The 23,286-nt window shown below is 40.6% G+C and overlaps 1 long non-coding RNA gene across 1 annotated transcript; it reads right to left on the bottom strand.

The window, feature by feature from the left end:
• Window positions 1–940: 940 nt before the first annotated feature.
• On the bottom strand, window positions 941–21,220 carry LOC123372897. The gene is made up of 3 exons (XR_006580480.1): window positions 21,147–21,220; window positions 19,430–19,472; window positions 941–1,130 (listed from the first exon to the last, which is right to left on the bottom strand). It is a non-coding gene; the product is annotated as an uncharacterized LOC123372897 (long non-coding RNA).
• Between the last annotated feature and the right edge of the window lie 2,066 nt (window positions 21,221–23,286).

Consider the following 23,286-nt stretch of genomic DNA (forward strand, 5'->3'; position numbering starts at 1 on the left):
AGCACAACTGAGGGCACTGCTTTTACTGTTAGTTTTATTATTTTTATGGTGCATGAGACTTGCATAGCGCATTAATGAGCTAAAAGAAGAGAAGGTCACTACATGAAGAAAATTACAATATGGTTATGATGGGTAAAGACATCAAACCACTGTGGGTGAAGGCAAAAGTGGTGTGACAAAATGTGGAAAGAGTTAGAAATATTATTCAGTATCCATTCTCTGTGTAAATAAACCCACAGGGAGCAATCACTTGACTTGCCTTAGGGTAGGTCTACACCACAGTGGAGATTGACACTCTGAGATGAATCCACCTGCAGTTGATTTAGCGGGTCTAGTAAAGACCCGCCAAATCAACTGCACATCGCTCTCCAGTCGACCCCTGTACTCTACTCCCGACGAGAAGAGTAAGGTAAGTCGAGGGGATATTTTCTCCCATCAGCCCCCTGCGGTGTAGACCCCCCGGTAACTCAACCTAAGGTACGTCGACTCCAGCCACGTTATTCATATAGCTGGAGTTGCGTAGCGTAGGTCAACTTCCCGCAGTAGTGTAGACATAGCCTTACTGTGTTGGGTTTTTTTCAATTTTCAAGGAAGAACTTACTCAGTGAAATCTAGGCAATTAGTGGGGAGAGAATAAGGAGTTTTACCATTTGTAGTGGAAAAGAGAACTCAGAGAGGCCAAATCCTACCCCGATTTACATAACATGAAAAACCACTGAATCACTGCAAATTTTGGCCCACAGCCTCTAGCCGGAGCATAAGAGAGAAAGGAAAAATTGTATTGATAGAGTTTATTTTCAGCCCTCCTGACTCTGCACATTGAAAGTTCTGAGAAGCCAATCTGGATATATTCCAGGTCAATTCTGAGTAGAGCACAGCAGATAGGAAAGCACTGCTTTTTTTCTGGAAGCGCGGATTTCAAAGTGTGTTGAGGTGGTTACTAAATTGATCTTCTCCAGAGGAAAACAGGCTTCAATTACCAGCAAAATTGGTCCTCCAGGGCAAGATTAAGATTGTAGTTGAGGGAGTGTGGGGAAGTGCTATATTTGGCCTGTATTAATGAGAGGCTTCATGTTGCACAGTTAACTGTTCTTAACCTCCATCGGGTCAAAATGACAAAGAAGAAATAACTGCAGAAAAACGACATAGTATTTAGGTTCCAGGAAAACTGAATCCAAAGAGTAATTTTACATTATTCTTCCAGTTAATGTCACTAATCTCCCATTTTTCTCTTTCTCAGCCCTCACTGAACATTTCATCAGGTCTCATATGCAGGGAAAGTGGAGTTAGTTAAGATGAGTTTGTCACTTTAGGATGTACTTTTTTTCAGATATTACCTCAGGGCAAATTCACTTTTTGAAATAGTTATGAAAAGGGTTAGGGAAAAAAAAGTTTCTAAAATTTTATGCCTTAAAAACTATTAATCAATAGTTGATAGACCAGGCCATCAATGCACATAATTTGTTTGATAGGCCATTATGGCTTCTTAGGAAGTTTGACAGTCTTTCATGTAAATGCTTGTAAATCTATATTAGGAACATTTTACAGTTTGTTATTTCAATCCGTTGCAAGGTGTTATTAAAAAGGGGGTTTTTTCCTCAACTGATTTTCTAATGGTTCCATTATATGAATCTACAGTGTGAAGCAGCTATCATGACAATCCACACAAGGATCTTTTGGGGGCAGGGGGGATGTGAGGGGAAAGATTAATGAAAAATATTATGTAAACTACTATTCAGAGTTTGATGTGTCCTCTTCTGTGCCCAATCAACAGAGGATGTGATTCTGTTACAGCCCCCAGTTAAAACCAGGTTCTGCATCTCAAGCTATGGAGGCTGCTGCTCTTATCTCCAGAAGTGTTCAGCCAGCCTATCATAATTATATATAGGTAGGAACAAATTTTAAAATGTTCTAAGCTATTTTCCATGATATGATCCTAACATCTCTGAATGCCAACTGGCAGGGCGTTACAAGAATATCCTGATCCTGGTATGTACATCCTGGTTCACCAAAGACTGTTATGTAAGATCTTAAATGAAAGCCAAGACCATGCTAGCCATTAATATCATTATTAAATGTATGTACAGATGTGTCATGAGGCCTGGACCACAAGTGCTGGACGTAGGGGTGCTGATGGTGTAAAGTAGTAATAACAACCCAAATACCTGGTTTCCACCTTCAGCGCCCCCATTATAAAAATTGTTCCAGCACCACTTGTCTGGAGTGTTTCATAAGTGTGAAAACCAACCTTAGGGCAGGCTGTTAAAAAGCAGGGCACAAGCTCTAAACTGGCTAGAAGTTATATACTTAGACTTCACCTAACAAGTGTAAACTAGTGTAGGAGTAAGGCACTACACAGCTTTTTCATGGAGTCACAGGCAGTGCCCTTGGGCATCCCGATCTATCTTGCCATCCAGGCAAGCTTTGACTCTGTGATAAATGGTCACTTTACACCAAAGATAAAATATTCAGGTTACTCCCAGTCCAAAAAGATAAGTCACTTAACCCAGGTCAATATGCACTTAGATCTCAAACCAACGGCAATGCTTGTAGCTAATCCTATAGCAAACTAACTAAGGATTTATTATCTAAGAAATAAGAGTTATTTACAAGGTTAAAACAAATAAACATACACACAAATGAGTTGTAGTTTTAGATTTCAGATGGTGATAGAGCTGCTGAAATGTGACAGCTACATATGTCGATTAGGGCTGACCCAGATTAGTCCTGGGGATCTCTTGCTTATGTTCAGGAATCTTTGACCCTTAGAGTCCAAACAACATAAACACTCTAATTCATTCTGGTCAGGGATTTTTATCCCTATCTCTCTAGAGTCCAACCTGATGGGATAAGTGCTTCTGCACGTAATCTCTTCATGTGTGTGTTGGGGGGAGGGGCAAGCAATCAACAAAGTCTTTGTTCCATAATGGCCCATTTGGATTCAATAGTCTTTCCTGATGGACAGGAGATAACACCTTCTGTAGAAATCAGGCATTTTGCATTAGGTGAAGCCCTCCCTCTTTCTCCCCCACCCCCATTTGCTGAGTTACATAGTTTCAGAACAAACATTTTATAGTTAGAGTAAACACCTTATAGCACAGGATACATATATTATAAATAGGAGTAATACAGGCAGCATCCCACAAGCATTCTATGAATTCTAAACACATTCTTATAACATTCATATCTATTTTAACTATATTAACACACAGGTAACCAGACTGGTTTCCAGCCATGCATTTGTCAGTGTTCAGGGGGGGCGTAGGGCTCAGGCTTGGGCTGGCACAGGGTCTGCCAGTGTCACACTATGTGACAATATATTCCTAAAGTCTGTAACAAGGCAGAGTTGACAAACAGGTTTCTGCCAGGCAAAGAATGCGCACAAACCTGTTTCTTTTGGGCTGCATGTAAATTAAGCATTGTAAAGCAACAAAATGGAAGCCCTATTTACATACAAACTGCACAGGGTGATGTGAAGTTAACAGGGAGACAGGATAACAGAGAATGAACCACAGGAAGCTGTTCTGTCTCTGGGAGCAGACAATGAAATGTGGAGACTATACGGGAAGTCAAGGAAGACACCCCTTTATCCTATACCTAGGAAGTAAACAGTGCTTTTATATTCATGAAAATGGGATCTCAACTGGACTTGGTTGAAAATGCTGCAGAAGACATTTGGGGTGAGATAAAATTATTTAGACTAGAGGTTAGCATGTTAAGTAAAGTTTAGCCTCTAGAAAGTGTGCTATCATTTTGTTATCAAGTGATATCTATACTCACTATCTCCTAAATCTTGATCTTTGATAATAAATTTATGGTAGGTTTAATTACAAATATATTTCCGTGCTGTGGTATTAAGTTAAGTGCTGATCCTGAGTTGAATCACACAAGCTGGTCTGTACACTATGCCTTAAGGGACAGTTGGTAAGCAGTGGAGAAGAGGCTGGACACTACAGGGGAAGCTTCAAAGGTGCTCAGGGACTGAGATGCACCTTTTCTTAACCAGCAAGGCAAAGTAAGGACTGGCATAGCCCAGAGAAGATTGTCTGAGCAGTTAACAGGCTGGTGGTTTCAGGGAGCTGACACCCAATTGGGCACAAACATGTGACACTCTTGCTGGAGGAAGAGGTGTAACAAGGTGACTCACAGCCTGGGTACGCTGAGAAATGTCACACCTGGACATTGGACTGAACTACAAATTTCAGATCTTGATAAAGAAGGAGATTGTGTTTGAACACCATAGCTCTGAAATTCAGAGTTCATTTTTTCTTACCAAATTCTCCAAAAGCTTTGGAGATAGAGTGGAATTTGACTTTCCTGTGGTCACTTAGGCTATGTCTACACAGGGATTAAAACTCATGGCTGGCCATGTCAGCTCACTCAAGCTTGCAGGACTTGGGCTCTGGGACTAAAAAAATCACTTGGGCTTGGGCTGGCGCTTGAGCTCTGGGACCCTGCAAGAGTGAACGGTTCCGGAGTTCGGGCTCCAGCCCAAGCCTGAAGGTCTACAGTGATTTTTAGCCCTGAGAGCCCAAGTCAGCTGACCTGGGTCAGTCACAGGTCTTTTATCCCTGTATAGATGTATCCTAACATGCCAAGGTCCCTGCTCAGTTTTTGGTGCAGGCTGTGGCAGGACTCAGGGCAGCTCTGCTGTCCCAGAGGCCTGATGTATCACAAAGATACCTTTGGGGACACCTTCAGTCAAGATTGCTTTTGTAAAATCAATGTTCTCCCCCTGCATCTGTCGGCCAGCTGGATAATATACATCTTGCTCTGATGGTCAGAAATCAAAAGGAGTAGTTGGATCATAGCTCCTCAGATACAGTTCTGAGTCAATCAAATCCAGTGGATTTGTTAAACGAAATCCAAATACTACTTCCCATTTGGAGAAACCCTATTCTACTAGAGGGTGATGTGTTGTTTGAGAGGTCCTTTCCTTGAGATGGTAGTGACCTTTTTTTTGGGAAGGGGCTGGAAGGGGAAAGAAGGATGATTTTTCATTGCAACAGCAATTGATTTTACTGGGTTTTCTGTCCCTCCAGGTTTTTGAGGACATATACATAAGGAGTGCCATCCTGTCTCTGAGAGCTCTTATAGTGTACTGTATAGTTTGCACAATGCTGCCAAAAATCAGGATGTCTACTTATTTGCATAGTTATTTACACATATGTGAAATGGAACTTGTTTCTATTATGGCAGATACTTATGTGCAACTCTGAGCAAAATCTGGCCAATGGAAATTTAAAAAAAAAAGTGGTTTGGGCATTTTTTTTAGCTAACAAACAGCTTTTATTTTAGCTGTGTTATGGTTTTAGTTTTATGTTCTAAAGTTTTTGGGATGAGACAAGATAGAGGTAAAAATGAAACAAAACTCTTAAAAATATAATCCCTCTAACCATCTGGATTTCCTTTCAACCTGCTTGTCTATGGATAGTTGCCCTGATGGTCTACTGGTGTCAAAATGTACACTTTAAAACTAAAAAACTATATTTTATGTGAACATTTATAGTCCTTTAAATCTACCTTACTGTGGACCTAGGATTATGTTGGTAGCCAAAGACAGACTGGTTAATTCTAACTGTGTTTTGAACACTCCAGGTTTACATAATTTACATGTTTATTAGAAATTAATCTGAACCTAAATGTTTGTTCTGAACACTCTTGACAACTGGAGAAATAAATCTGAAAATAACAACATAAATACTTTCCAAGTCACAATAATTATTTTTTGTAGAATATTAATATTATTTTTAAATATAGATTGTTCAAATCTTATCCATATCTGTAGTATGAGATGTAATCCTTAGGTTTTATTGGTAACATAAATCATAATTTATTGTTTCTGGTCTGTGATTGGATGAATGTAACTCTAGGAATCAGATTTCTGGTGCAAATTCTCATGATTATACATTTACACTTTCTACAAATATTCTCTAATATTTGGTTAATACTGTTTATTTGAACATATATGCAAATGAATTTGTTGTCTAGAGTTTCCATAGAAAGCAGAAACAAAATTAATGCAAACACAGGCAAAGCAAAATCAACCTTGTAATTGGGGGTGGGGGGAATTCAGAAAAGAGTTAAGTTATTTACCACATTCTAATAAAGTTATTTTTATTAAAGAAGTTATAAAAGATACAAAGGAAGCTGTTTTTAACATAAAGGATGTTGTTGAACTTAGAGAATTCCACTTTGTTATTTCATTCATATGTTACTGGTGATCACACTTTTAACACATGTGGTCTTGCTTTTTGATTACTATCTGTATTTCCACAATACAAGTTATTTTGCATTTTTTAATTTCTGTCCAATTATTTGCAGACTTTATTTAATGTCTGTTTTTAATCACTTTGAATTTAAGATGCTTAGATCATAGGACCTAATTACTGATCCCTGGCAAAACTCCCACTGAATTTAAGAGAATAAGGATTTGACCCCCAATGAACAATAAAAGCCACTTTTGTAAAGGGACTCATTTAAAATGCTTTGTGAAGGAACTTTGAAACATCATATATAGAATTATGGTATAAATTAACAAAATAGCAGTACTTTAAAGATTTATGAGTTAGTTAGGAGGCACTGGAGAAGTAGCAGTATTGAGACTTCAATTTTCTCTCAGTGAAACACTATATACCTCTCATGATCATTAACATAAATGGTGCATATATACAACAATGTAATCAATTTGTAGTTTCTTATTTTATGAGAATGCATCCCCATTTGTTTCTTTATGGGTGATATGTTCTGACCAGAGATAAGTGGGTTACACCATACCTTTCCTTTCTACAGCAATAATTTATTTATACAGTAATAATTGACCCGCCACCCCATGAAATTTCCACCATACTTCCAGCTTTCGGTATTTAACAGATGTGCAGCATCAATTAAATAATAAATAAATAAAATCCACATTGTTTTAATCTCCTTGAATGTACTTGATTTCATGTTCCATTACCAATGTCTAACCCAGGTGTTGATTTTAAAATTCAGTGGAAAAAAAAAAGAGAGAGCGAGAGAAAGAAATCTGACTATTATGCAATTCTGATTTATCTTATTTTTCGTAATTGTTGATTCTTCTCAGACAGCAGACGCCTGAATGTTTCCTTTCCAATTGACCATGCAGCACATGTAGCCTTCAAAGGCCCTAGCTTCATTTAGAATTTCATTCTAAACAAAGATTTCTAAGTGCGTGTTTTAGCAGCTGTCTTGTCAGGTTTCTGAAAGGGAAAAATTAAAGCTACTATATTTATTCCAAGTCATCTTTGCAACTGATCTTGCATGAGAGTTAATTTTATTTTCTGTTTATCAGGAATAAGGCTTATCAAAGACACCGTATGTAAGTAATTATGAGAAGCTATCACACAGATGGTGGATAATAACAAGTAGCTGTGGAGGATAATTTCTTCCTTTTGACAAGCAAAGAAAAATGGCATTTGACTCTTCACTTCAAAAATGATAAGACTCAGTGCTTGGCAGTTTTGTAGGCTGCTTCCACTTTCCTATGGAAAGAAGACCTAATGTCCATAATCAACTTGTCCTTCCTAATGCTATAGATTGCCCGTCTTCAATGTAATATTTTATTAACTGTTCCAAACTCCTGGATGATTCCTTTACTTTTATGACATCATCTTGTCAAGCTGAGTTTGGGATAGCACTGACCTACCCATTTTTCCATTGTTTTCACTGAGGGGGGGAAGGGGGGAGGGAAAGGGGACATACAAACTTACCTTTGCTGTTGCTTAAATATCTACTTTCTTATACTCAGTTTACTGAGGACCTACTGTATGATTTGCAGTCCTTCAAGCTGTTTGAATATGATTTTGTGTTTCCTGAATGCTATCATTGCCAAATGTCAGAAAGTTAAAACCGAGTCAGCAGATGTGACCACATGTCTAAGGTAATCTATATGACTGGAGTGTGCTTAGCAATTATGGAGAGACGCTAGCCTCTTCCATAATTAATGTTGAGACAAGCCTTCCACTGACACTCCCCCTCCACTTCACCCCCAAAAGAGCATAATATGGCCAAACCAAAAACAAACTGCCTAAAATTTCACATGTATCATCTTAAAACAGTACAGGAAATTCTGCCAAGTTTTAAGGTAAATCAGACAAAGCATTTGGGAAATACAGGGATTTAAAAAGAAGGTGTTCTTTAAAAAAATCTAACTTTTTTAGATATTATATCTCAAAGACAGTGTAGGTATGTATTTGACTTTGATTTCCCTGGTGATAAAAGTTGCCTTTGAAATGTGGTGGGGGTTTGGGGTGGAGAATTATTTATCAGTTGTGGTTTTCACATGCATATGGAACTCCAGAGTTGCTAGATCCTCATTCTAGTCTTACTCTTCCTTTACAAAGTTTGCATAACCTTGATGTTGAGGGCAAACTTTGCAATGTCTGTACGGCACCTTTGCAGACTGTACAAACTCTCAAATGAGCCAACTCAAAATCTGTGAAAAGTTCCAAGGCACTTCATAAATTCCACATGGACTTGATTCCGGAAGAAGACTTTAAAATATTTTAAATGATTTCCATTAATGTCAGCACAGCCCTCATGCAAAGAGTTCCAATAGAGGCACACATATGAGGAGGGCCCATGGGCTCATTTAAAGACAGACAGGAGTGACTGAGACACATGCCCCAGAGGCTTATTAGTGCTTTACAAACAAGTAAGTGACAAGCACCTGCCTTAAAGAGCTTTCTGGATAAATCTAGAACAAACGTAATAAGGAAAGATCATTAACAAGGGTAGGTGTATGAGTACAGTATCATTTCTGAATTATATTACCACCTCTCCACCCATACTCTCTAAACTTTGGTTCAAACCTAGCCAGCTCTTTCTCGATTACTTCTATTGTCCCTTCTTCGCTTTTCCTGATCCTTATATTGCATTGACACGCTACCACCGAAAATCTTCCTCAGCCACAGTTGTGATTATCATACATATGCCTCATGGAGTTCCTACGTGGGCTTTGAGTCTCATTCTTAGCACATTTAGTATCCATATTATCACATTCAATATCTTCCACAGCTTCACACCTGCCTACATTTTTTTGTTGCTGCTTCATCGTTGTTGCTGCTTCATACCCTGGGTTTTGACAGCTCAGTTTGTCTGGATAGGCCCCTTGCTTCTGCCTTTTTTCCACACTGTCTTTGCATGGGTTAATACTCCATGGCCCTGTGTGTCACACAGCTTCTCCATTTTTATTGAAATCTCTCCTCAGAATTCCTTTTATCTGTTAGTCTTCCATTAGTGACATCCACCCCAGCTCCCTTTCCAGACACAATCTGCAAATATTTGATAAAGCTTGAAAAAGGTTAGGCTGCTGGTGTGCTGAGATCACTCCCTATCATGTTGCCCATTACTGATCCATTGCTTCCTTCAACTACCCCATTTGTCAGTCTGTATCCATCTTGTGATTCTTGTTTTATACTTAGACTTTAAGCTCATTGGGGCACAGACTGTCTTTTTTGTTCTGTGTTTGAACAGGACCTACCACAGGGGGGTCATGGTCCATGACTGTGGCTCCTTGATTCTACAGTAATACAATAAATAATGATATTATTATAGAATTAATGATATACTTGGAAAAAATCTACCTGAAAAACAATAAGCTGATCTCATGATCTCTGACTTTTGCAATGTTTGTCCTCCCATAGCCCTGCTGTTTATTATCATCACTTTCTGTGTTAAGTCTGTTGGGGACTACAATCCCTTGAGAGAGGAATTTGTCAGTTGTCAGTGCCATCCAAATGGCACAATATGTAAATACCAGTGATTTTTATTAGAAGAAGAGATTCTGAAGTGTCTCAGTGGAAGGAAATACTACAGAAAAATAATGGAATTTGTTCATGCTGGCAATGGGTCCAAACGCCAGGACTGACAATCTTTGGTAAAACATAGTGAATTAAGAATATTCAGGAAACGTAGGTAGATGTTTATTTAAAACAGCGTATAATGCACATATAGGATACATTTCTAAGGCCATCAAAGAAAATAGTTCTGAAGAAAATAATAAATATAAATAGCTCTTAGTGTGCCTGTCCTTAGAATTATTTTGACATTTTTATGTTATGGAGAGAGAACCAAACGATAGAATAAGTAAGAGGACTGATAAGATTGGGGGGAAAAAGGGAAGGCAAATATTTTCCTGTTCACCCATAGCACACCAATAGCATACTGATATATACACATAAATTAGAACATTACTTAAATGTAAACTTTTGGGGGCTGAGACAATCTTTCCATTATATATGTACAGTGCTTAGCACAATAGGAACATGGCCCTTGTTTTGGGCCTTTAGGCACCATTGCAATACAACACAAAAATGATAAAGAACTCTATCCTGGGAAGCAATGACTCTGAAGAAAAAAACCTCGGGGTCATGGTGGATAATCAGCTGAATATAAGCTTCCAGTGTGATGTTGTGCTCAAAAGGGCTAACCCAATCCTTGAATGCATAATAAGGGAATCTCAAATTGGAGGAGAAAAGTTATTTTACCTCTGTGTTTGGCCCCGGTGCAACCACTTCTGGAATACTGTGTCCAGTTCTGGTGTCCACAATTCAAGAAGGGTGTGGAAACATTGGGGAGGTTTCAGAGAAGAGTCACAGGAATTATTAAAGGTTCCAAAACATGTCTTACAGTGATAGACTCAAGGAGTTCATTTTTTTTAGCTTAATAAAGAGAAGGTGAAGAAGTTACTTGATTATAGTCCACAAGTTCCCTACATGGGGAACACATATTTAATAATGGGCTATTCAGTATAGAAGAGAAAGGTGTAACACAATCCAATAGCTGGAAGTTGAAGCTAAACCAATTCAGACTGGAAATAAGACATAATTAACCACTGGAACAACTTACCAAGGGTTGTGGTGGATTGTCCATCACTGACCATTTTAAAATTAAGAGTGGATGTTTTTCTAAAATATATGTTCTAGGAATTATTTTGGGGGAGTTCTGTGGCCTATGTTATATAGGATTTCAGACTAGATGAGAACAATGGACCCTTCTGGCCTTGGAATCTATGAACAATGCAAACAATAATATCAGGAAAGGCAAATGTTTAGACTTATGTTAAATATGCTTAGAATTAAGCCTAAATTGTATTGTACGCTGAAGGAACAAGTATGACATATATACTGTGATGGGGCTGCTAAGCAGAGGACTATAACTCTCATCAGCCTTCTCTCCACTGCACATCCCCTTCCTCCTGGCAAGGTAAGGAGATAGGTCCTGAACCGGGAAGTGGCCTGGCTCTTTGAGAGGCAGCAGGTGCACAAAGAGCTAGGAGCTGCACAGAAGCTGGAGTCAGGGAGGAAACCCCAGGAATTGTGGACAAAGCCACATGCACAATAAGCCATGACTACTGGATATTACAACAGGGTGCAAATCTGGGTGGGACTTATGGGACAGCAGCAGCAAAGGATCCCCAGAGACAGTAAGTGTATGTCTACGCTGCAATTAGACACGCATGGTTGGCCCATGCCAGCTGACTTGGGCTCGTGGGGTGAGGCTCACAGCGCTGTTTAATTGCCATGTAGATGTTCAGGCTTGAGCTGGAGCCTGGGTTCTAGGACTCTGCAAGGTGAGAGGGTCCCATAGTTCAGGCTGCAGCCTGAGCCTGAATGTCTACACCACAATTAAACAGCCCTTTAGCCTGATCCCTGCAACCCCGAGTCAGCTGGCACAGGCCAGCTGCAGCTGTCTAATTACAGTGTAGACATACCCTAACTGAGTCAATGCTAGAAACCCGGAAGCTCCTATTTGCTTGACCTGATGAGCCCTGATGTAGTAAGATGAGGCCCTGAAACATAAACCCTTATCAGAGACCCAGTCTGAGGCCTAAGGCCTGAACTAAAGTAATGGTCAAGTCTTTGCTAACATAAAGCAAAGTTAAGCTGTGACCCAGAGGCAGGCCCTGCTCTCAGAAGCTGGCAACAAAAGGGCTGATGTTGCAAAAATGCACATACCTAAAAGTTACTGGACACTAGAGATACAAACATATGCCAGGATGATACCAGAACACTCCGATACTTGCACATTACACACAGATAACATCAGGCGAACCCATCCTAAAGACGGGGCAAACGGGTACTATGATGGATGGAGTTGTTTTGTTCTAACCAACATGTACAAGGTGAGAGATGACACCTTACTGCGTAGAGGAGTTTTACCTTGCTATGTAGAGGGGTTGCACCTCAATACGTCAGGAATGATGTGTAACTTGTTTGTATCTGTGTATAAGAATACATCCCTGGGGCAGTGTCTTTGTCTGGCCAAGGGAGCAGTGGAGTGTCCCTGACTTAGCTGTGTCCATTGTCAGGGAGCACATATGTATCTGCAGAACTGTAGACATCTGATCCAGGGAGCTAGAGACTGTGTTTCATTTGACAAAACTTGTGATTCACAAAAGCCAATGCATTAGGTGGGGAGCCACATAAGCTAGCCAATGGGAGATGCCAACAAGAGGGGTGTGTGCTAAGCCCTGCCTCTCTCATGGCAATATGCACATAAATCCAGGCTGCAGGGCAGTGTCTATCATTGCTTGAGATTTTCGGCTATGCACCCTCTTATGGATTTAGGCAACCATGCTCTTTGAGGAGGAGGAGGTGGTTGTGGTGCTCACCTTATAACATTTAGACCAGTTTAGTTCCCCCTTCTTTGCCAGAGGGGAAGGTACGATTTAAACAGGGCTCTCCCAACATGTTTCTTGTAAGTGGTATTATTTGTTCATATGCAATGCTGTGTCACATTTGCTGTTACACTACTATTACAAAAATATATTTTTCAGCCACTCCAGACATAGTCGATTTCATAATTTTACTAAATTGTCTTTTTAACAGCCAGTAATAGATATTTCTAACACTTTTAAAATTCATTGTCAAGCTACAACAATACCACTTTGGGCCATGACCTACTTAGATTTCACAAACTAAGCAGGGTCCATTTATCAGAGTAATTCTTGGGGTATTTGTTGTTGATTGGCTTTATAGAGCAGAGGTATGTAACGCTGAATGCCCATAGCCATGCTATATGACTTTATTCCAGGTATTTAAAAACTCCCAAGTTTTTGATGCATGCAGGTTAATCATGGACAACCATGTGACTGCCACCAGTCTGTGACCGGGAAGTACCCCCTCCTGACCTCAAGTCTGATCTTCAGAGCTTAATGTGGACAAGGACTTTGTCTCTGAGAAGGGCAATGTGACCAAAAAGGGCCAGCCAGTGGTGGCCAATGATGGCTTCAATCTTCTCAAGGTCAGTTCTCAAAGATACATCCCATTATTGATAAAGTCAAATCACCTTATACCAATGAGTTCTGGCTGGCAACACATATGAAATGCATCCAGCCACCTGATACCTTGTTTAAGCAAGACTCATATTTCAGATCCATATAATAGGAATGGGAGTACACAGGTTTAGTAAATCCATACATTTGTATACAGTTTCAACTTCTTCTAAACCTATTTTCCTTAGGATGTCTGCATGGCTGTGCCTGACTGATGACAGTGTATTGACTAGATCAGTGGTGGGCAACCTGCGGCCCATGGGTGCATGCAGCCCATCAGGGTAATCTGATTGCAGGCCGCAAGACATTTTGCTGACATTGACCATCCGCAGACACAGCTCCCCACAGCTCCCAGTGGCCACGGTTCACTGTTTCCAGCCAATGGGAGTTGTAGGAAGGCGGCCAGCATGTCCCTGCAGTGCACCACTTCCCGCAGCTCCCATTGGCTGGGAACGGCAAACCCCAGTCACTGGGAGCTGCAGAGGGCCATGCTTGCAGACAGTCAACATCAGCAAAATGACTTGTGGCACACAATCAGATTACCCTGATGGGGCACATGCTGCTCACCACTGGACTAGATAGATAAAGTCATCTATTACTTTCACAGTTTGCCTGGAAGCACAAATCTCTTATATAACATCATTTATGCCAACACTTTAGATTTTTGTTTTTGCCCAAGAAACCCTTAGCCCAAGGATAGCTGCCCCTATAGGAAACTATAGTGCATCTTTGAGGTCTTTAAGATCCTGACTTAAGCAGACAACATCATACACACAATCCAGGCTGGTAAAACATGTTAAACTGACTGTTCTACTGATATTTGTGGAGATATGTTCAAGGAGCCAATATGTTGTGTGGTACAACAGGGATGCCAGGACATATCCCTGATTCACCACAGATAAAGTGTGAAACCAGTCAGAACAATAGGTCCCCCCAGGCCACTCTATTGATGGAATGGAAGGCTGCCTTTAAGGTCTACGTATGCTGCTGTCAATGGCTGGTTGAATTCATAGAATCATAGAATCTCAGGGTTGGAAGGGACCTCAGGAGGTCATCTAGTCCAACCCCCTGCTCAAAGCAGGACCAAACCCAACTAAATCATCCCAGCCAGGGCTTTGTCAAGCCTGACCTTAAAAACCTCTAAGGAAGAAGATTCCACTACCTCCCTAAGTAACCCATTCCAGTTCTTCACCACCCTACTAGTGAAAAAGTTTTTCCTAATATCCAACCTAAACCTCCCCCTCTGCAACTTGAGACCATTACTCCTTGTTCTGTCATCTTCTACCACTGAGAACAGTCTAGATCCATCCTCTGTGGAACCCCCTTTCAGGTAGCTGAAAGCAGCTATCAAATCCCCCCTCATTCTTCTCTTCTGCAGACTAAACAATCCCAGTTCCCTCAGCTTCTCCTCATAAGTCATGTGCTCCAGCCCCCTAATCATTTTTGTTGCCCTCCGCTGGACTCTCTCCAATTTATCCACATCCTTCTTGTAGTGTGGGGCCCAAAACTGGACACAGTACTCCAAATGAGGCCTCACCAGTGCTGAGTAGAGGGGAATGATCACATCCCTCGATCTGCTGGAAATGCCCCTACTTATACAACCCAAAATGCCATTAGCCTTCTTGGCAACAAGGGCACACTGTTGACTCATATTCAGCTTTTCGTCCACCGTAACCCCTAGGTCCTTTTCTGCAGAACTGCTGCCCAGCCATTCGGTTCCTAGTCTGTAGCAGTGCATGGGATTCTTCCGTCCTAAGTGCAGGACTCTGCACTTGTCCTTGTTGAACCTCATCCGGTTTCTTTTGGCCCAATCCTCTAATTTGTCTAGGTCCCTCTGTATCCTATCCCTACCCTCCAGCGTATCAACCACTCCTCCCAGTTTAGTGTCATCTGCAAACTTGCTAAGGGTGCAGTCCACACCATCCTCCAGATCGTTAATGAAGATATTGAATAAAACCGGCCCCAGCACCGACCCTTGGGGCACTCCACTTGATACCGGCTGCCAACTAGACATGGAACCATTGATCACTACCCGTTGAGCCCGACCATCTAGCCAGTTTTCTATCCACCTTACTGTCCATTCATCCAGCCCAGACTTCTTTAACTTGCTGGCAAGAATACTGTGGGAGACTGTATCAAAAGCTTAGCTAAAGTCCAGAAATAGTACATCCACTGCTTTCCCCTCATCCACAGAGCCGGTTATCTCATCATAGAAGGCAATTAGGTTAGTCAGGCATGACTTGCCCTTGGTGAATCCATGCTGACTGTTCCTGATCACTTTCCCCTCCTTTAAGTGGTTCAGGATTGATTCCTTGAGGACCTGTTCCATGATTTTTCCAGGGACTGAGGTGAGACTGACTGGCCTGTAGTTCCCTGGATCTTCCTTCTTCCCTTTTTTAAAGATGGGCACTACATTAGCTTTTTTCCAGTCATCTGGGACCTCCCCCGATCGCCATGATTTTTCAAAGATAATGGCCAATGGCTCTACAATCTCATCGGCCAACTCCTTTAGCACCCTCGGATGCAGCGCATCCGGCCCCATGGACTTGTGCTCGTCCAGCTTTCCTAAATAGCCCCAAACTACTTCTTTCTCCACAGAGAGCTGGTCACCTCCTCCCCATACCGTGCTGCAGAGTGCAGCTGTCTGGGAGCTGACCTTGTCTGTGAAGACAGAGGCAAAAAAAGCATTGAGTACACTAGCTTTCTCAACATTCTCTGTCACTAGGTTCCCTCCCTCATTCAGCAAGGGGCCCACACTTTCCTTGACTTTCTTCCTGTTGCTAACATACCTAAAGAAACCCTTCTTGTTACTCCTAACATCTCCGGCTAGCTGCAACTCCAAGTGTGATTTGGCCTTCCTGATTTCACACCTGCATGCCTGAACAATACTTTTATACTCCTCCCTGGCTATTTGTCCAATCTTCCACTTCTTGTAAGCTTTTTATTTGTGTTTAAGAATTGAATTCATTAAGCATCTCAGATAAAAGACAGAGAGCAAATACGTTGCCCATTGTAAACTGTTTGGCAGTGAAGCCTGATTGCTCTGGGTTATGTTTCACAAGAAGAGGCTGGAGCCGGGTGAGTAGGACATGTGTGAAGACTATTCCAGGAACTAGGAGCAGAGTTATTGGCCTGTGGCTACTGTACTCAGTGAGTGGGCCTTTCCCATTATAGAGCAAGATAATGATACCTTCCTTCCACTCCATTGGTGCTTCACAATAGTCCAAGTCTGGACAAAGAATTTACTGAATGCTAAACTTATGGGCTGTATGGAGCACCTGAGAAGTTCGGGTGTTATGCTGTTGGGTCTGACAGCATATGCACTTTGCAGTTTCTTTTATGGCAGACTGAATCTTTTCCAGCATAGATGCATCTACACAGGTTTCGGAGTCAAGGATTGTATCTACTTTTAATGCATCCAGATCAGGACATGTAGTCAATTCAGGATGGATAAATGTGGACTCATAATATTTTTTCCATCTTTGCAGGACTTCTTGGGTTAAAAATATTTTACCATCAGCCTTGTTTATCAGCATAGACCCCACATGAAGTCCAGGTTTGGATTAAAGTGATTCAATTCATTCAAGATCAATTTATTAGATTTTGCCTCCTTTGCTAAATTCTCAAAATTAGCTTCACAAACTGCTTTTGCTTTTGCTAGAAAAATATTTAGTGAATATTTATGTTCAGTGTCTTAATGGTGCTTTCTGGCCTCAGATTTTTCTTGCAAAATTTGAAATGTCTCATTGGATAGCAGGACTGTTGCTTATAGCATTTCAGTTCTGGGATGGTGTCTATGGCTTCTTTGATGACTGTGCTTATGGGTTTGCAAGTTAATTCTTTGTCATGGAGGAGAATACCAAGTGCATTAAATTTATTTTGTAATGTGACAGAGTACTTATTAACAAGTACTGAATTTTCACAGATGTGTTGATCCTGATGTGATATGTTAGGTAAACTTCTTACGTTAAAATCAGGAGTGATTGACATTTTCGGAAAAAAAGAGACAACGGTCAGTATTTTCTGCGGCTTCTGTACTTCAGTAAAGGTACAGTAGTATGACCTCACTATATGCTATGATTCTGGACCAATATATGGTCCAGCTCTTTCCTCATCTGCCCATTTTTGGATATCTATCTTTCCCAATAGATATCTAAAATCCTGGACCAATTGCCAGTGAAGGTAATGTTGTGAGAAGCACAAAAGGAGATTAATCTCACAGAATTGTCATTTACTGTTACAGAGCAAAATGGCCTGAGAATAATTTTTAAACCATTTCTGGGACAACTTGGTGTGCAATTCATATCTTTGTGTATAATAAATCTTTGTGTATCTTTGTGAGATGGAACAGATTGGATTACTTCTGCCTGCTGCTGATAAAATTAATCTTTTTTAGCATCTGTAGCTTCTTCAATTGGAGCATAGGTTACAATGATAGACAATTGCTCATGGCAATGCCTCAACCTGGCATATAGCAGTCAATCAGAAATAGGGTGCCACATTGTAAGTGATTTATTAAAAGGTAGACAGAGGATGAGTGCCACCCCATTTATGTGCCTGTCTCCTCAAGAGTACAATATGCACGTATCCTCCACAGAACGTTGACCATAATTCATGAGCCTCACCTCGGTTATTCTAGCAACTGCAACATTGCATCTTTTCAACTCACAGATTAGTGAAACCTTGATTAGGGTCAGTACATTCCACGTGGCAAATCTGGTGGATTTTCTGAAATCAATAATGGGCATAATGGACTTTGGCCTAAAGCGTGGATCATGTTTTATTGGATGTCCCATAATTCACTCTATCTCCTTGGGACAAGGAAGATGTAGAGTGGTGATTTTGAGGAGGGGGGACTCCAACCCCTTCCTAGAAACCCTTCTGTGTATAGCAGATGGTTTCTGAGACTGTAGCTCATCAGCTTTCACCATCATTTGGGGATATTTTCCCTTCTCCGTCAGGTCCACCATTGGCTCTCACTTGTTACCCTGAACAGTGGATTCCTTGTCAGATACTACTGGAGTCAGCCAGAACCAAGGCTCATTTTGGCAGGGGTGACCACACCCTGAAGTAGCACAGCAAATACTGCTGCCGTACCTGCTACTTCAGTGGACCTACTTATGCCAATAGTCCATTGTGAACCTAGAGCTCTTTGTGCTGTTGGAAGTGCTGTCTCTGATGAGGTATATAGCCAAGGTCCTCATCATTTGTGGCACTTTTCACAAGAGTAAAGATATTATCCCCCAAGTCCTGGCCAAATTTGAGAATTTAGTTTTCCTTTTTTATTACAGCACTTTGACATACTGCCACTTTGGGCTGGCCAGAAAACAAGCGTTCCATTTCATGAAAAATTTAGAGGTTTTAAAGTTTGTTTTTGTTCGAATGCTGAACTGCCATTGAACCAATAGGATTTTCCCCAGAATATGAAGTAAGGATGATCAGAAGTGTCAGACGAAATACCATTACAGAACTGATTTCTCTTAATATAGCATGTCTAAGTCGGTTTTTTTTTTTTTTTACTGTTCCAGTAAATTCAGAACAGTTAGCACTGTATGTTATTTGCAGCTGAGAGATGATGCGAAGAAATTCAACAAGTGCTAAAACAGAAAACTTCCGTTTATTTAAGCTGTTAGATATTTGTGACTTATCTGAGTAACAGAAGCAAAAATTCCGAACAGATTTGTTTGAACTAAAGTGAAGCACCTTTCTGCTACTCATGGGCTTTTCGTGGATTGTGTTCAAGACTGCTATACTGATCCCTGCCAAATCAGCAACTGTGACAAGCCAAGTCACTTATATTTTGAAAACATATCTATTTAATAAATAGGTATTTAACTATTTATGCTTCCTAATATACGCGCCCATAGTATAATAGAATAGCTGGCTTCTTACAACTACAAAAATCCAATTGTGAATAATCAATTTGTCACCAAACACGCAAGACAAAACCTAAAATTGACCTTAAAGGTGTAATAAACCAAGCAGGCTTTGCATGCCAGTTTGCCACATAAGGAACAAGATGGAGGGAGTGGACCTAGAGCACAGTAAAGTATAAGGTTTTATGCTTTACAATTTTGATGCTATTTTTAAATGATGCAGAGCAATAGAGGAATCAATAACACGTTGGCTCACCTGATTGACTCCTTGGCAAACAATTCCCATGTTTCAAGAGAAGCTTTTATGGAAATAAATGAAGCAGTCTTACAAATGTGCAGTTTACTATCTGAATATACAATTTATGAGATTTATTATTTCAGTTTCAAAAAGTAGCTTGTAGGACAGAAGGCAGCGTTACCTATCCACAATGCATCCTATTATTCACACTGAAATCAATATAAGCAATAAAACAAGCAGTTTACCTTTTACACTTCAACAGCCTTCTCAGTCCTAAACACAAAAGACTTAGCAAGCAAGGGAAGTATCACTCTGACTGTACCACAGTACTTCTGACACAGACCAATGCACGGGCTGTTCAGATCATTTGCAGTGATAGTCAGAGTCATATTCAGTTCCAACAATATAATAATAGAACAGTGTACATTAATATAGGGCCTTTCACTCTGAAGGTTGTCAAAGTGCCTGATGAAGTATCAGCCTGAGGCTGTGTGGTGCTGAGTTCCTAAGGGCAGAAAGTATCGTCTAGTCATGTGTATCTTAGTGACCAGGAAGTCATGACATTTGGGGGTTTATACTGGTTCTGCCACTGACCTGCTGTGTGAGCTTGGACAAGTCACTTCTCCTCCGTGTTTCTCCTCCCCCCCTGGGCCTGTCTAACCTATTTACAGGGGACTTAGACATTGAAATGCCTAACTTTTAGACACCCTGCTGCCAATTGGAATTCACAACCCTGAGTTAGGCACCCAGACTCCCTATACAATGCATGGGGAGAGTTAGGTGCCTAACAATGGGACTCACAAATGCCAACAAGTTCAACAAGAAGCTGCATAAAAGATTTAGCAAGCAAAGGAAGTCAATAGAAAATGCCAAAGAGAGGGGTGTGGTCTAAGCATCAACCCTCAAAGGGAGTTAGGTACCTAGATCCACATGGGATTCACAGCTATGAATCCTTTCCTGGAGTTAGACAGAGGCAGAGGTGATGCCCCCCCCTTATAACTTTTATCCCATAGGTTAGGGTACTCACGCAGGATATGGGAGACCTGGATTCATTTTCTCTCTCTACCTGATGTGGAAAAGGATTTGAATGTGGGTCTCCCACCTCCCAGCCCTCTCCACTAGATTATGGGATATTCTGGGGTAGGGTTCTCTCAATCTCTCCTGTTGAATGTGTTCCACTTTGCATAAATAAATACTCATTGTAGCAGGGACTGGAATCTGGATCTCCTAGGTGAGTTCACTAACCATGGTGATAGAGTCATTCTAATTAACACTTTGGCCCAATTAACATTTATTTATACACAGTGGAACAGCTTTCACTGGAGAGACTGAGAGAGTCCTGCCCCAGAATACCTCAGAACCCACACTGGCTTCCAGAACAAGTTACAGCAGCTTTAGGGACACTCTAACTTGTGCCAGCAGTAATGGCCTTCAACAGTCATATCCTTTACAGCCAAGGATGACTTCAAGTCTGGAGGCTGTTGGAGTGTGTGGCATAAAGTCAGCCATCGTAGCTGACACAAGAGAAGTGGACAGCTGACTATTTAAACAAACTTTTCATCCCTTTTGAATTGCCAGAGCAGAAGCCAGGATGTGGCCCATTTTGTTGAAGTATAAATAGCTATACAAGATGAAAGTTACCTCGGCAGCAGGGAAGCAGGGTACAGGGAGGGAATTTTCTACATCTATCAAAATTGCCGTACACAGAAAACAAATAAAAACTAATACAACTTACAGAAAATGCACCATATGAAGCAAGAGAGATGATATTCCAATTTGATTGTCATCAAATCATTGCATTACTTGTCTGTGAATGAAAAATAAAATGCTTAAGATTTTAAGGAGAAAGGGAGAGAGGTGGAAACTAATAAAGAATAAGTAGAGTATTTCTTTATAATTTTAATCTGTTCTCTATTTTTTAGCATGTGGGGTTTTATAAGCAAAGATATATTGGACAACCTGAAAAGGTAGCAGCATCTTTTAAGACTGCCATTAGATCGTTAAAATTAGCTCAAAATTAGTTCAAAGACTGTTAAGTTCATATGCTTTTTTTGGTTCAGTTCCTTATGATCTGCAAGAGATAAAACATCTTAATTTTCTACATAGGATGGTTGACTTTATATAAAATATTAGAAGAAATTGTTTTCTCTTGGGGAGAAAGTGTGTTTAGAGATTACGTCATGGTGTGCAATTACAGGAAATGAGAAAGACTGAAGATGTATAAAAAGAACAGGAGTACTTGTGGCACCTTAGAGACTAACAAATTTATTTGAGCATAAGCTTTCGTGGGCTACAGCCCACTTCTTCGAATGCATGGAATGGAACATATATTGAGGAGATATAGATACACATACAGAGAGCATGAAAAGGTGGGAGTTGTCTTACCAACTCTGAGAGGCCAATTAAGTAAGGAAAAAAAACTTTTGAAGTGATAATCAAGATAGCCCAGTACAGACAGTTTGATAAGAAGTGTGAGAATACTTACAAGGGGAGATAGATTCAATATTTGTAATAGTTCAGCCATTCCCAGTCCCTATTTAAACCTAAGTTGAGCTGGAATTGATATGCAAACTAGATACAATCTAGTAAAAGCAGCAAAGAGTCCTGTGGCACCTTATAGACTAACAGACAGATTGCAGCATGAGCTTTCATGACTAGACAGTGATGGGAGGAGAAGAAAACTCTCAAATATGTGTTATTTCATATATTATTATACAGTTTGCCACTTTGATTGTGATTTGAAGTATCAAAGTGTGGCCCAGTGTAACCCAATACAACAAAGTACAATGACAGTTTACAGTATACTCTCTTTTCACCTTTTTTACCCGTTATAGGTTGATAGAAATTTGCATTCATGAGCAATAGGAAATGTCTGTATTGCAGCTGCAAACAATTGACAAGTACAGATAGTATAATACCCTCAATATCTATGACTGCCAGCAATGAGTGAGTCACTAACTCACTGATACCCAAGAGATATGCGGTACATAGGAATCAGATACTGCTACACTTAGTACATTTTAATTGTGACCACTTTTTTAGAAAGTCTGGATCTACATATAACTCTTAAATAAATTAGACTGTAAAATGTAAACAAAGAACTTTCCAATTCAAGTAAAGTTAGGAGAAAACCAGGCTTGGGAACGTGGCACAGTCTTGCATGAGTACTTCTGTATAAGTTCCAAGCACACCAGTACTGAAGTACAAGTATGGTACGGAATAGTACTTATGTGCTTATAGGTAAAAGTAGAAGCATAAGCACAAGTACTTTCAACTCCCGTATTCTCTTCAGTTGTCTGGTCAATATATGGACAATAACCTAAATAATGTAAGCAAATAGTGGAAAAGAAAGACAGAAAGAACAACAATGAAAAGCAGAAGCAGACTAAGAAATTGCTAAGGCTTTGATTTCCCAAAAGCCCCTTCACCATAGGAGTGTGCCCAGTGACTGATAAGGTGTTTCCTACCCCAAACTTCCCCAGATGCAGCTATTGGGCTTGTTCAATGCAGGACACTGAGAGGTATATGTCTTCCTGTTCTCCCTCCACCCTACCACCCACTTTCCACCCCTCCACTGGGCCAGGCTGGGCAGGGAATCTCCCCCCTGGCAGTCGTAGTGACCAATCACAAGTGAAGGGGTCAGGGCAGCCACCCTCCCGGGATGGTGCAATAGCACAGCCAACAAAAAAAAGGCCTGAAACTGGAATTTAGAGCCTGAAAATCTCAAGCCAGGACAGTGGGCTCTGTGGGACCAGCCAGAATCCGGGACACTTGGGAGAGATGTGATAGTTTAAAAAAAAACTATTTTGAAAAAAAAAAATTTGCTAAAAAAATAGTTACTTATGCTTTGAGTGCCTTTAAAATGTACTAAGTAC

The sequence above is a fragment of the Mauremys mutica genome, chromosome 1 (genome assembly GCF_020497125.1).
Source record: "Mauremys mutica isolate MM-2020 ecotype Southern chromosome 1, ASM2049712v1, whole genome shotgun sequence".
Lineage (NCBI taxonomy): Eukaryota > Metazoa > Chordata > Testudines > Geoemydidae > Mauremys > Mauremys mutica.